The following is a 13,257-nucleotide window of genomic DNA, read 5'->3' as shown; positions in this document are numbered from 1 at the left end:
GTGCTGGGATTACAGGTGTGAGCCACCACGCCTGGCTGTGTTTTGTTTTTGTTTGAAACAGAGTCTCACTTTGTTGCTCAGGCTAGATTGCAGTGGTGCAATCATAGCTCACTGTAGCCTGGACCTGCTGGGCTTAAGCAATCCTTCCACATCAGCCTCCCAAGCAGCTAGGACCACAGGCATGCGCCACCATGCCCAGCTAATTAAAATTTTTTGTTTGTTTTTTGTAGAGACAGGGTCTTACTATGTCACCCAGGATGGCCTCAAATTACTGGCCTCAAGTGCTCCTCCTGCGTCAGCCTCCCAAAGCACTAGGATTGCTGGCATGAGCCCCCATGCCTGGCCTTATGTAGGCTTTTTGTTTTTGTTTGTTTGTGTTTTGAGACGGAGTTTTGCTCTTGTCACCCAGGCTGGAGTTGAATGGTGCAAGCTCGGCTCGCTGCAACTTCTGCCTCCCAGGTTCAAGTGATTCTTATGCCTCAGCCTTCCGAGTAGCTGGGATTACAGGCACCTGCCACCACGCCCGGCTGATTTTTTGTATTTTTAGTACAGATGGGGTTTCACCGTGTTGGCCAGGCTGGTCTCGAACTCCTGACCTCAGGTGATCCACCCGCCTCAGCCTCCCAAAGTGCTAGGATAATAGGCATGAGCCACCACGCCTAGCCTATGTAGGCTTTTTAAGACCCAAATTAGAGATTACAATCATGTCCCTTCTGTAGTCTTTTCACTTGTTTTAACTACCCAGATATGGCAGAAACTCTGGTTGTTTGCTAGTGTCCACTCTTCCCTCCTTCAAATATAGAATTCTAAAACTTTAGCTGAACAGACAGCCACCTAATTAAAGATATTTCCCAGTGTCCCTCACAATTAGGTGTGGCTAAGTAGATACACAAATAAAAATAATAATAGTTTATACTTTTATATGTGCTGAGTAATTATCCTAAATGCTTTAGATTTACTAACCCATGTACTTTTCACAATAACTTCATGAAATGTTTAAAAACAGGAGCACAAATATGTTAAGTGACTTGGCCAAGGCCACATAGATAGTAAATGGTAGAGCTGGGGTTTCATCTCAAAAACGGGGCTGCTGCATTTGCAATTAGCTTACATTTAGCCCAACGGATGAGAGCAGAACTTCTAGGCCATGCCCTCAAAGAGGAGAGGATTGCTGTCTATTGCCCCTTCTTTCTTTCCTCCTAGCTAAAAATCACCATCTTAAACTACAAGATGGATGCTCCATACTGAAGTTGGCAGGACCGCACCATAGAAAGTGCCTGGGTGCAGCGGGGTGCAGTGGTCTGTAATCCCAGTGCTTCGGGAAGCTGAGGCAGGAGGATCACTTGAGGCCAAGACCAGCCTGGGCAATATGGGAAGACCCCATCTCTACAAAAAACAAACAAACAAAAAATTAGCCAGGTGTGATGGCATGACCATATAGTCCTAGCTACTTGGAAGGCTGATGCAGGAGGATTGCTTGAGCCTAGGAATTCAACGCTGCTGTGAGCCATGATCATGCCATTGCACTCCAGCCTGAGTGACGGCATGAGACCCTGCCTCTTAAAAAAAAAAAAAAAGCCTAGGGTTCCCAAAGCCACAGAACTATCCATCAACCTGGATTCCCAATGTTCAGATTGTTACATGAGAAAGAAAGAAATGTTTAGCTGATTTTAGCCATTGTTATTTGGAGAGGAAAGGTAGTCTTTTATCACAGCCATACTGTAACAAGGGGTATATCCTAACTAATCTAGGTCACAGAAGGAAGGGAAACATATCTTTGAACACCTACTGTATATCTGGTGTCTTCATACATTATCTCATTCAATTCCTACAAAAGTTCTGCAAAATAGGCATTGTTAGTCAGTATCTGCAATGAGGAATCTGAAGCCCAGGGCAGTAATTCATCTAAGATCACATAATTGGATAGTTGAATAGGCTGGGATTTCAATAAATCTTCACCAAAGGCCTCTTTTTCACTATTCTACAGCAATGCCTCCTGGAGATGGTGACTCATTCATAAGAGACATTTCCATGTCTCTATCATGATTCATAACCCTTTTATTATTCTTCAAAGCAATCTGATCAGATTGGTACTCTTAGTTCCAGTTCATAGATGAGAGAACAGGAAAGGCATGCAATTATACCCCCAAAGTCAACAGAGAGCCTAGATTTAGAAGTTGCAGCTGCAGAAATTAAAGACTGATGATTCCTTTACAAATAGAACCAGTTTGAGACCCCAGAAGCCCTTATTCTTGAAGCTTGCAAAATATCTGCTCATTTTTTATAAATTTTAAAGGAGGTGGATGTTGCTATGACACAGAAATGCTGTGTTTAAGCTGATTTTTAAGGATCTTTCCTAAAAGGTTTGACTATTTCAGGTTTGTGGGTCACCTTAGACCTTCTAAGCTGCAGGGACAGTTGCATGAAGCCCCTCAGCCTGGAAACTGGCCCTCTTCCAGAGACAAAGGTGGTAGTTACTGAGATTCTTTCATGCTCTGCCATGTATAACCCCAAGTTGGGAGACCTGGAAACCTCCCCACCACCCAGCCCCGAGTCCCAAGTCCCACTGTTTTTCTTCTTTGGATTCCTGTGGCAGAGCAGCTTTCTTTGTTACCGGTCTACTTGTGGGAAATGGTGACCAACTGCTCCCCACTACATGTTTCCTGGGTTAATAGGATGGTATGGTTTGACTGCATCCCCACTCAAATCTCATCTTGAATTGTAACTCCTACAATTCCCATATGTCATAGGAGGAACCCAGTGGGAGGTGATTGAATTATGGGGGTGGGTCTTTCCTGCACTATTCTTGTGATAGTGAATGAGTCTCATGAGATCTGATGGTTTTAAAAATGGGAGTTTCCCTGCACAAGCCCTCTCTTGACCTGCTGCCATCCATGTAAGATGTGACTTGCTCCTCCTTGCCTTCCACCATGATTGTGAGGCCTCCCCAGCCATGTGGAAGTGTAAGTCCCATTAAATCTCTTTATTTTGTAAATTGCCCAGTCTCGGGTGTGTCTTTATCAGCAGTGTGAAAACATACTAATACACAGGAATAGCCAGATCAAGCTGGGTCTCACACCTAATTTCCCAGGGAAGGGGCACAATGTTGTAGCTTAAGCCCACTGCCTGCCCTTCATCCAATCAACAATGCCCAGTGAGAATATAGCCATGGGTATTTGGGAAAAGGGCTGTTCTGATAGAAACTGCAGGAGCCAATGACTTAGGACATTGTCACAGGGACTTAGGACAGGGTTCTCAACCCTGGCTGCACATCAGCATCACCTGGGGAATCTTAAAAATCTACCAAAGTCCAAGCCCTACCCCAGAGACTATGATTTTTTGGAGCTTTGTCAAAAGTTGCCTAGGTGATGATTTGTAGGCCATAGTAAGATGTTTGCAATGTATCTTAACAGTACAGAGGAATCCTCTCAGAAAGGTTTTAAGTGGGGAGCTGTGTGTTCTGAAAAGTGGTTTGCTTTGTTCTGTGACTTGTTAGTGGCTCCATTCCCTTCAGGTGTTAAAGAAACATCCAAAGATCGGCTAATTGAAGGTGGTCCACAGACCAGTGACATCATCATCACCCGGGAGCCTATTAGAAATGCAGAATCTCAGGCCCCACCCCTGACCTGCTGAACTGGAATATGCATTTTAACAAAATCCCCAGGTGCTTTGTGTACACGTTAGATTTGAGAAATGCCACCTTGAGACCCTCATTCTCAAACTTGGTTGCACATTGGAGTCATTTGGGGAGTTTTTTAAAACACTGAAGCCAGATCCCACGTCCAAGGATTCCAATCTAATTGATCTGAAGTATAGTCTGGGAATTGAGCTTTTTTTTTTTTTCTTTTTTTTTTTTTGAGACAGAGTCTCACTCTGTCGCCCAGGTTAGAGTGCAGTGGCGTGATCTTGGCTCACTGCAACCTCCGCCTCCAGGGTTCAAGTGGTTCAAGCAATTCTCCTGCCTCAGCCTCCCAAGTAGCTGGGATTACAGGCACCCACCACCATGCCCGGCTAATTTTTTTGTATTTTTAGTAGAGATGGGGTTTCACCATGTTGGCCAGGCTGGTTTCGAACTCCTGACCTCAAGTGATCTGCCCACCTCGGCATTCCAAAGTGCTAGGATTACAGGCATGAGCCACTGCGCCTGGCTGGAATTGAGCTTTTTGAGAGCTTCCTGGGTGACTGTAAAAGGCAGCAAAATTTGAGAACCATGGCCTTATGGGTTTTCCCTTCCCACACTCTCCACTCCACTTCTCTCCCTGCCCCCAAATTAACTAAAGAGTCAGTCCTGAGCATCTCCTTTCTGTTAGGACAGTGAATTCCAAGAAAGCAGTTATCCTAGTTATCCTATTGTGCTATGTGATTTAGGTTTAAGGTAATTAGCTCCAGGCAAAAATACAGCCCTAAAGATTCTATATGAATATTTTCAAGAATTGCTTGAAAAATTTTATGCCTGTCTATTTCTCTACCCCTTCTGTCTCCAGAACCACACCCCTAGGCGTCAGCCTGGACTTTTCTCTCTCTTCCAAGCCACTTTTTGAAGACAGGGAAAGGAAAAAATAAATATTAGGCTTCCTGATGCTCACCTTGGTGTCCACAGCACAGAATGCTATTTGTTATTGATTCGATGTCTCAACCTGGGGAAGTCTTCCATTTTGCTTAAGGTCTCAGCCTTCTGGGCTGCTCAATTTATGCTTTGCCCCTGCTGTGAGCAACTAAACTAAAAAGCTCTCCAGAACCCGTCAAAACCAGTTCAGGTTTAGCTAGATAGCATCAGAGGGAAATAATTGAAAGCTACTGCAGAACAATTGTCCTTTTATGTCAAGGCAGCTTTCACGGAGGGAGGGGACCCCTTTGCTTTATTATTCTCAAAATTAGCCTCACAGGAAAGGGTCTGTGCTCTCTCCCTGAATGTCAATCATCACCCCAGTCCAGGACTTTTCAATGTCACCTCTCAATCTCCCCCACTCCTTTCTTTTTCTTTTCTTGAGTAATAAGAATCACGTTTCCTAAAATTGATCGAGGGAGATGTTGAAACTCAAAACCAGAGAACTTAAAATCTGTGGGAGGTAGGAGGCTTTTCAGCAAACAGTGACTGGTGAAATATGGCAGAATCAGACATAGAAGACTGAACCAACCAGGACCTTGGTCATCTCCCCAAATCTAGGGAGCCACCAAATCAAACAAGCAGCCACCTGGAACTACGAACACATGCCACGGTTCCTCAGAGCCTCCTAAACCACATCTTGAAGTTGAAAGATGAGTTCATGTATTTGAGGGATTTGATAGCCATTGAGATTTCTTCCTCAACATCTATCAACCCCTCCACTATGGGGGCCATCATGGAAGAATGAGTTTGATCCCACCCCCAGCTCCTGGCTGGACCATGATTGGTTCAGGACAGTTGGGGGCTATCCCACTTCCCTTTGCCATCGTGATTGGTATGGAGAAAGCTGGTCTGAGGACCAAGCCAATATGTTGGGGAAAGATAGAAAAATGGAGATGCAGCCCTCAACGATAACTCTCAATGCTCAGGAGTCAGTGTCTACGTACCCTAGCTTCATTATCCTGGAGTGAGATAATTCTGAGCCACGTGTTGTACATGATTTCCCAGAGCTTCCCTGGGGGTTAACCTCCAGGTGCCCAGTGTCTGTAAGTAATTTAGCAATGCCCCCTCTATTGGCTGCCTTCTCTACTCCTCATTACTTCACAGTTCTCTTCCCATACTCCCTTTAGATCCCCAAATAAGTGACTTAGGCTCAAATCCTTGATGCAGGTCTGCTTCTAGGGGAAGTCTAAACAAAGACAGTTTTGTTGCAGTTGAATTTTTAGACTAAATGTGTGGCTTTCTCTTTGTGGATGCCAGGATGTTTGCTGGCCCTTTGCCTGTCTCACCCTTTCTCCCTGGTGTCTGCCAGACAAACTCCTACTCGTGCTTCAAGACCCAATTCAAGCCTGTCCTTCTCTGTGGGTTCTTCCTAGGTCACCTAAGAAAAGTTAGTCATGGCATCCCTTAGATCTTTATTGAACGATGCACAACACTTCAGTTTTGAAGTGATCTTATTAGAGTTAGGTGTTTACCTGGTGATGTTTCTTCTGGTCTACGGGCCTTAAGAACAGATACCTCTGTTCCCCTAGCACAGGGGCTTAGCACAGAGCTTATCACACAGCTGACACTGAACAAACTTTGGTTGAGTGGATAAAAGAATAATCTAAATAACTAGAGACCTGACTCGAGTCTAATTAGAGATTGACATCCAACTCTCTAGAATTCAGAGGTTAGACTTCCTGCCTTTTGAAACTGGCACTCTAAAGCAGAGGCTCTTAACTTGCATGGACACACGAAATCTGGGGACTCCCAGAAATTGTCTGCAAAACAAGGCCTGTGCAAGTATTGATCTGAGCAGAAAGTCTCTGCTGTCATCAGATTTTTAAGGAAGTCTGTGATTCAATTCATTCAATGACATTTGATAACTATTATATGCCTATTACACACTAAATATTGTTCTAGGTGGTGAGGATAAAGCAGTGGAAAAAAAAACCAGACAAAATCCCTTCCATACAAAGACAGAAAATAAATCATAAATAAAGATAAGTGCCATGTAGAAAGACACAACTCAATAAGGAGGAAAGGTTAAATGAGGCCTGTGACGTTTATCTGGGATGGCCAAGAAAGGCCTCTCGGCAGTGGCAGTAGGCAAGGGGGCAGGAGGCAGGGAGACCAGTGAGGAGGTGACTGCAATAATCTAGACAAGCGGTGATGGTAGCTTGATCCTGGTGGTTACAGGGGAGGAAATAAGAAGTGGTTACATGCTGGATATATTTTCAAGATAGAGTCGACAGGATTTGCTGATGGATTGGATGGGGATATGAAAGAAAGGATTGGTAATGACTCCAAAGTTTTTGGTCTGAACATCAGGATGAATGGAATTGCCATTAACTGAGATGGGGAGTCAGTCTGTAGGCAGGCAGTAAAGGGCACTTTAATCACTGTCCCAGAGAGACTTCACAACTGGTGACAAACATCTCTCTTTCCCCAGCTGTTTCCTGTTTTTTGTGAACCCCAGAGAGATACAACCAACAAACAGTTTTTTCCAAGACCTTTCTGAAGCTGAGGCTTCAGAAGCTAGGCCATATGTAGGTACCCCACTCAACTGTCCCAGTAGAGCCCAGGCTTCCAGCCATCTCCACCAAGGTACCAGGCATGCGTGACACCATGTTGGATTCTCACAGCCAATCCATCTGCCAGCTGTGCAACCTCAACTGACACCACAAGGATCACATAAATGATCCAGCCAAGTCCTGCTTAAGTCCAGCTTCTGGTGGTGGCTGCTGGAGTCTAGCTCTACAGCCTGTGGGAGAGGTATTTGTTTTCATAATTAATTATCTTGGGACCAGCCTGACCCAGACAAAAGCATGAGAGAGGCATTGCTTCTCCTTAGCATTCTGCAGACTTTTCATCCAGGTTCTCTCTCGCCCATCAAAAGGAACATGTGTCAGTCAAAGCAGCGGAGATTGCCTGCTCAAAAAGATCCAGGCTATAGCCCTAACTATCAGCTGGCCAGTGCTAGTCAAGTTATTTAATTTCTTCTCCCCTGGTTTCCTAATCTGGAAATAACAACGATTGTCATAAAGATTACAGGAAATGAAGGCATGTGTTCCATTACACTTGCTGCATGACAAACTACCCCAACAGGTAATGACTTAAGACAACCAACATTTTATTAAATCTCACAGATCCCGTGGGTCAGGAATTTGAGCAGGACTTGGCTGGATCATTTATGTGATCCTTGTGGTGTCAGTTGAGGTTGCACAGCTGGTGGATGGATTGGCTGCGAGAATCCAAGATGGTGTCATGCATGCTTGGCACCTTGGTGGAGTTGGCTGGAAGCCTGGGCTCTACTGGGACAGTTGAGTGGGGTACCTACATGTGTGGCCTATATGGAATGACAATCTTAGTTGACTTTTTTTTTTTTTTTGAGATGGAGTTTCACTCTTGTTGCCCAGGCTGGAGTGCAATGGCGCACTCTCGGCTCACTGCAACCTCTGCCTCCTGGGTTCAAGCTATTCTCCTGCCTCAGCCTCCCAAGTAGCTAGGATTACAGGCATGCGCCACCATGCCCAGCTAATTTTGCATTTTTAGTAGAGACAGGGTTTCTCCATGTTGGTCAGGCTGGTCTTGAACTCCCAACCTCAGGTGATCCACCCACCTCTGGCTCCCAAAGTGCTGGGAATATAGGCATGAGCCACTGCACCCAGCCCTTAGTTGACTTCTTACGTGGCAGCTGGGTTATCCTAGAGCAAGCATCCCAAGAGAACCATGTAGAAGCTGTACGGCCTTTTCTGACCTAGCCTGGGGAGTCAGATGGCATAATTTTCTTCACATCCTTTTAGTTGCAAGTGAGTTGTAAAGCCAGCCCAGACTAAGGAGTATGGGAATTAGACCCCAGCTCTCATTAGAAGAGTGACAATATCAGATTGTACAAGAGCATATGGGACGGGAGACAATGTTGTCGTGTCTTTAGAAGTGTTAAATGAAATGAGGAAAATAAAGCACCTGGCATAGCCGCAGGCTCATAGTATGTCTTTCAGTGGTGGCATTTCCTCTCCCTTGACCTTTTTGTCCTTGTCACTTAAGCCCCTTCTGCTTCCCAGCAGGGTTTTGCCTTAAGTCATGCCCTACGGAGGAGAGACAGGTAATTGTTCATACTCATCTTATGCTATTTGCATACCGCCAAAAGCAGTGATTCCTTCCAAACCCACAGGAATCAAACTTTAATTGTTAGAAGAGATGTTTTTGAAAAGTGGTTTAACTGGAGCCTCTGAATCACAGCCCAAGCTACTTGCTATAGTCAAGACGAGTGTTTACAGGAGAGAGCCCTAGACTTGGGTTCAGGAGGTCAGAATTACTAGCTATTTGGCTTTAGGCAAGTTACTTAAGTCTCAGAGCTGCTTTAGTTTCCTTAACTGTACAACAGGGATAGAAATACCAGCATAAGTTTCACAAATCAAGCAATTGATTTGTAAAGTGTAAAAGACTATACAAATCTCAGGTGCTGGATTATATTTTTTAGGTCATTCCCAATGAAATGGTGGCTAAACTGAGGCATTGACTAGGGTCAAATTTGTGTTTCACTCTGATGGTTTTTAAACATGGCTGCAAATTCTTTGACCCTCCCCCCATCAAGATGTGAAGTCTATGTCCTGTCATGTATATTGTACCCTTGAATGTGGGCGGAAGTGATACTATGTGACTTCAGCTAGATCATAAACGGAGAAGCTGTTTTTACCTTATTCACTGGAATAGTTACTCCTGAAGCCCTGAGCTACCACATAGGAAGTCTAACTACTCTGAGGGCCTCCATGCTGTGAGGAAGCCCAAGCTACATGAAGAGGTCATATGCAGACACTCTGGTTGGCTGTCCTAGTGAAGCCCAGATGGTCAAGTCATCTCAGCCCAAGTGCCAAACATATGGATAAGAATGCCTTCAGATTATTCTAGCCACCAGCTACCCAAGTCTTCCCAGCTGATAGCCAGACATTATAGAGCAAAGACCAGCCAGTTCTCTGGAGCCCTTGTCTGAATTCCTGATCATTAGAATCCCTGAGCACAAAAAAATGGTGGTTGTTTTACACAAGCAAGTTTTGGAGTGGTTTACTACACAGCAGCAGATAACCAGAACAGCCACTATTAGCATTTTTTGCCTTGTGCATGCTACTTACACACTCAGATCCCTTGTCTGAAAAATGGGGATGTAATAATAGTACTCACTGTCTAACTGGGTTTTTGTGAGCATTGGATAAGTTAAGAGACTTGTGTCTGGCATAGTAAATGCCCAAGGAATACTTTTACTGTTGTTCTTACTGACATTCAGTTACTTAAGGCTATGATCTTGTAGAGCTGTTTGAGAATGAACACTTGTCAGTTTTCAGGTGGGATCATTTTAAGCAGTTTCACATCTAACATTAATGCCTCTCCTGGAGGCCCTGCTCCTCACCTGTCACAAGTGTGTTACATCTGCTGGCTTGGGGACTCAGTGATGGTGCCCTTGGGAAGTTTAGGCTTCAGGGGAGGGGCTTGTGGCAGATGTGCAATCTACTCCTTTTCCCTCTCCCTACTGAAAGCCCAGCTGGCTCACTTTAACTATCAGTAGAGAAAGCAATTTTCCAAATTTCCTTTCTCCCTAATTCTCACAACATCCTAGTTATTAAGATATCTGTATCAGTCAAGGACCCTCCCAGAAATGGATGGTACCCTCATATTGGGTGATTTGGGAAGGGTTTAATAAAAGAACTATTTGGGAAGTTATGGAAAGGGTGGAAAACCACATGGGGCGGTGGGTGTGCAGTGGCCCAGAGATTTTGTTCCTAGGTCTGGAGGGGAGAGGACACAGAGAGGCTGTGTGGTGGCACTGCTAACAGATACTCTCTTACAAAAGGTGAAGCAGCCACACTTGCAAGGAGGAAGTTGGAAGAATAAACTCCCCAACCTCCAATTTCCTGCTGAGGCCCCCACTGGCCAAAGAGGGCTGTCTGGTACCCAGAGCAGGATGGGAAAGCATAGAGAGGAGATCTGCAGGAGCAAAGGGAGCTCAGCCAGCCCAAAGTCATCATCCTGATTTAATTTACAGAGGAAAAACCATGAAGGTTCAAACAGGTTAAGTATCTTTCCCAAGGATATAAGGAAATGGATGCCACTTCCTGGAGGGATGGCCCAGTCATTTTCCTTATGAGTAGGTATTTGAATCCAAGTTCCCTGATATTATTGCAAGATGTGGGTGGTGGTGGTGGTGGTGGTGGAGGAAGTGGAATATGAACAAAATACATTTGAATTTGAATCTTTTAAAATTATTTATGTCAAGTGGCTTCATTGGGAGAAAGATTCTCTCACTAGGCTGGGCTAATGGCCACAGGCTGTGAGGAGAGCGAGTGATTAAGGTAACTCCTTCTGTACCCTAGGAATCATCATCTTGAATGGAAAGACATCTAATGTTTTTTTCCTTTTTTCCACTGGGTTTTCAATGTGACTTCAACTCAGTTCTTCCTTTTCTCTTACATTTCAGCGAAGTCTGGGTTCTAATGAAGACTGAGCTGAGAAGTATTTGCTTCCCATGCTAGTAAGCAGGCAATATTTGTGTTATCTAAGAAGTGTATACCAGCCGGGCGTGGTGGCTCATGTCTGTAATCCCGGCACTTTGGGAGGCAGAGGAGGGTGAATCACTTGGGGCCAGGAGTTCAAGACCAGCCAGGGCAACATGGCAAAACCCCGTTTCTTCTAAAAACATATTTAGCTGGGTGTGGTGGCGTGTGCCTGTAATCCCAGCTACTTGGGTGGCTGAGGCATGAGAATCAGTTGAACCCTGGAGGCAGAGATTGGTGAGCTGAGATTGCACCACTGCACTCCATCCTGGGTGACAGAGCAAGACTCTGTCAAAAAAAAAAAAAAAAGCTGTGTAACATAGGCTAATGCAAGAGAGATTTGGGCTGATTTCAGGCATGAACAAAGTTGACTTTTCACTGAATCTCTCTGAGACTTATCTAGGAGGCTGGAGTGTGGCCAGAAGGACAGACTCTGAAGCCAGACTACCTGGCTTTGAATACCAGCTCTGCCATTTCTAGCTATGTGACCATCAGCGGTGGACTTAACCTCTCTGTGCCTTGGATTCCTTATCAGGAAACCAAGAATTGTAATAAGAGCGCCTGCCTTCTAGTGCTCTTGTCAGAATTATACTGCTAAATATTGTAAAGCACCAAGAGCAGCCACTGCTTGCCGCCAAGTAGCAATAACTATTAGCAATTTTGATCTCATAGTATGGTTGTGAGTACCCAATGAGTTTATAACATGTAAAGTACTCAGCATAGTTCTTGAGACATAGAAATGTTAGGGTTTGTTTTTACTTGTCATTCATTTATGCAACAAGTATTTATTGAACACATAGTAAGAAGAAGACTTACTGTGAAACTAATTTTGCTTAATCTATAAGCCCCTCAATTGCACAGCCCCTTCCAAAGGCCCTAGGAGGACCCCTAAGAATGTCTTTATATTTTTTTGCCTAATTATATATTCTCTTTCTTAAAGGATACTCTCAAAACTGCAAAACTTTCTGACCCTATAAAACCTGGGTCTGCCTTCTTAAAGTTTATTATTAGGAGTAGTAATTATTATTTGGGTGAAAATCATAATTATTTGTTGGAAAATTAGGTGTTGTTATAGGTGACTTACGAGGTCTTATTTTATTACCCTGAATCTTTATGCATTTAAATATCCCAAAGAAAGCCAGCCGTGGTAGACTCAGAGGCCAGCGGCAGAGCCCTGTGTATTCAAATGGGGATGACAGCATTTCCTCCTTTGTCACCCTCTGCTTCCCCTTTGGCACATTGTCATCGTGGTTGTCCCATCTTGTTAAGCCTGAAAGCTTATATGAAACAAAATGGTTTGCATCAGCTGCTCCCTCTGATGCATTATCTCAAGGCTATGGACTGGGCTAGGATTCTTTTGGTAGGGAGGAGGCTTAGAGAGCATGCAACCCCAGACCTTTGATTCACAGACACAAGAAAAACCTGGATAGATGAGTGCTCAAAGTTAGGACCTAAGCCCGGCACTCCTTTCCCTACAGACAAGCAACGATCCATATTTGTCCAAATATGGGTAATGATGTAATGGGTGTAATGGGTGTCCAGATGTTTTTTCACAATGTACTGACTGTTCAGGTATCTGCTGCACACACGCAAATGTCATTTCCAGCCTGCCCCAGTGGAATGGGCTGTTTGGATGGCAAATAAGACTTTGCTCCCTCTGAAAGCTTCTGTACACAGAATGTGTGCAGCCCATCTGACCCTAGGCAGCTGACTCGGGAAAACAAACAAATTTGTCAACAGGGACAGACGTTAAAGACACACACAGAAAATTTATTTTACATGGTTATAAGTCCCTCTAGAAAAACCTGTGCTTTTGTGGACTAGAAATACTTACGTGAGTAAGCTAAATATAATTAGACATTTTAAACCATAGCAAGGTATCATTTCATATATATCTAGTGTTATTTATTGCCATTCTGGGGGAAAAAAGTATAAAATAGAATTGCCCATCATATAGGTCATTGTGGGGAATTACATGCAAAATTAATTTATTCCTTATGCCAGACAAGCACATATAATTATCTGCAGTGGCTCGGATTGAAGTTTTAAACAGTGCTGGGAATGGCGTTGGGTAAAAAAGGAAAGCTTCGGATGGGAGCTTTCAAATAAATACTCCGT

Source organism: Gorilla gorilla, chromosome 2 (genome assembly GCF_029281585.2).
Source record: "Gorilla gorilla gorilla isolate KB3781 chromosome 2, NHGRI_mGorGor1-v2.1_pri, whole genome shotgun sequence".
NCBI lineage: Eukaryota > Metazoa > Chordata > Mammalia > Primates > Hominidae > Gorilla > Gorilla gorilla.
This window is presented reverse-complemented; position numbering follows the sequence as displayed.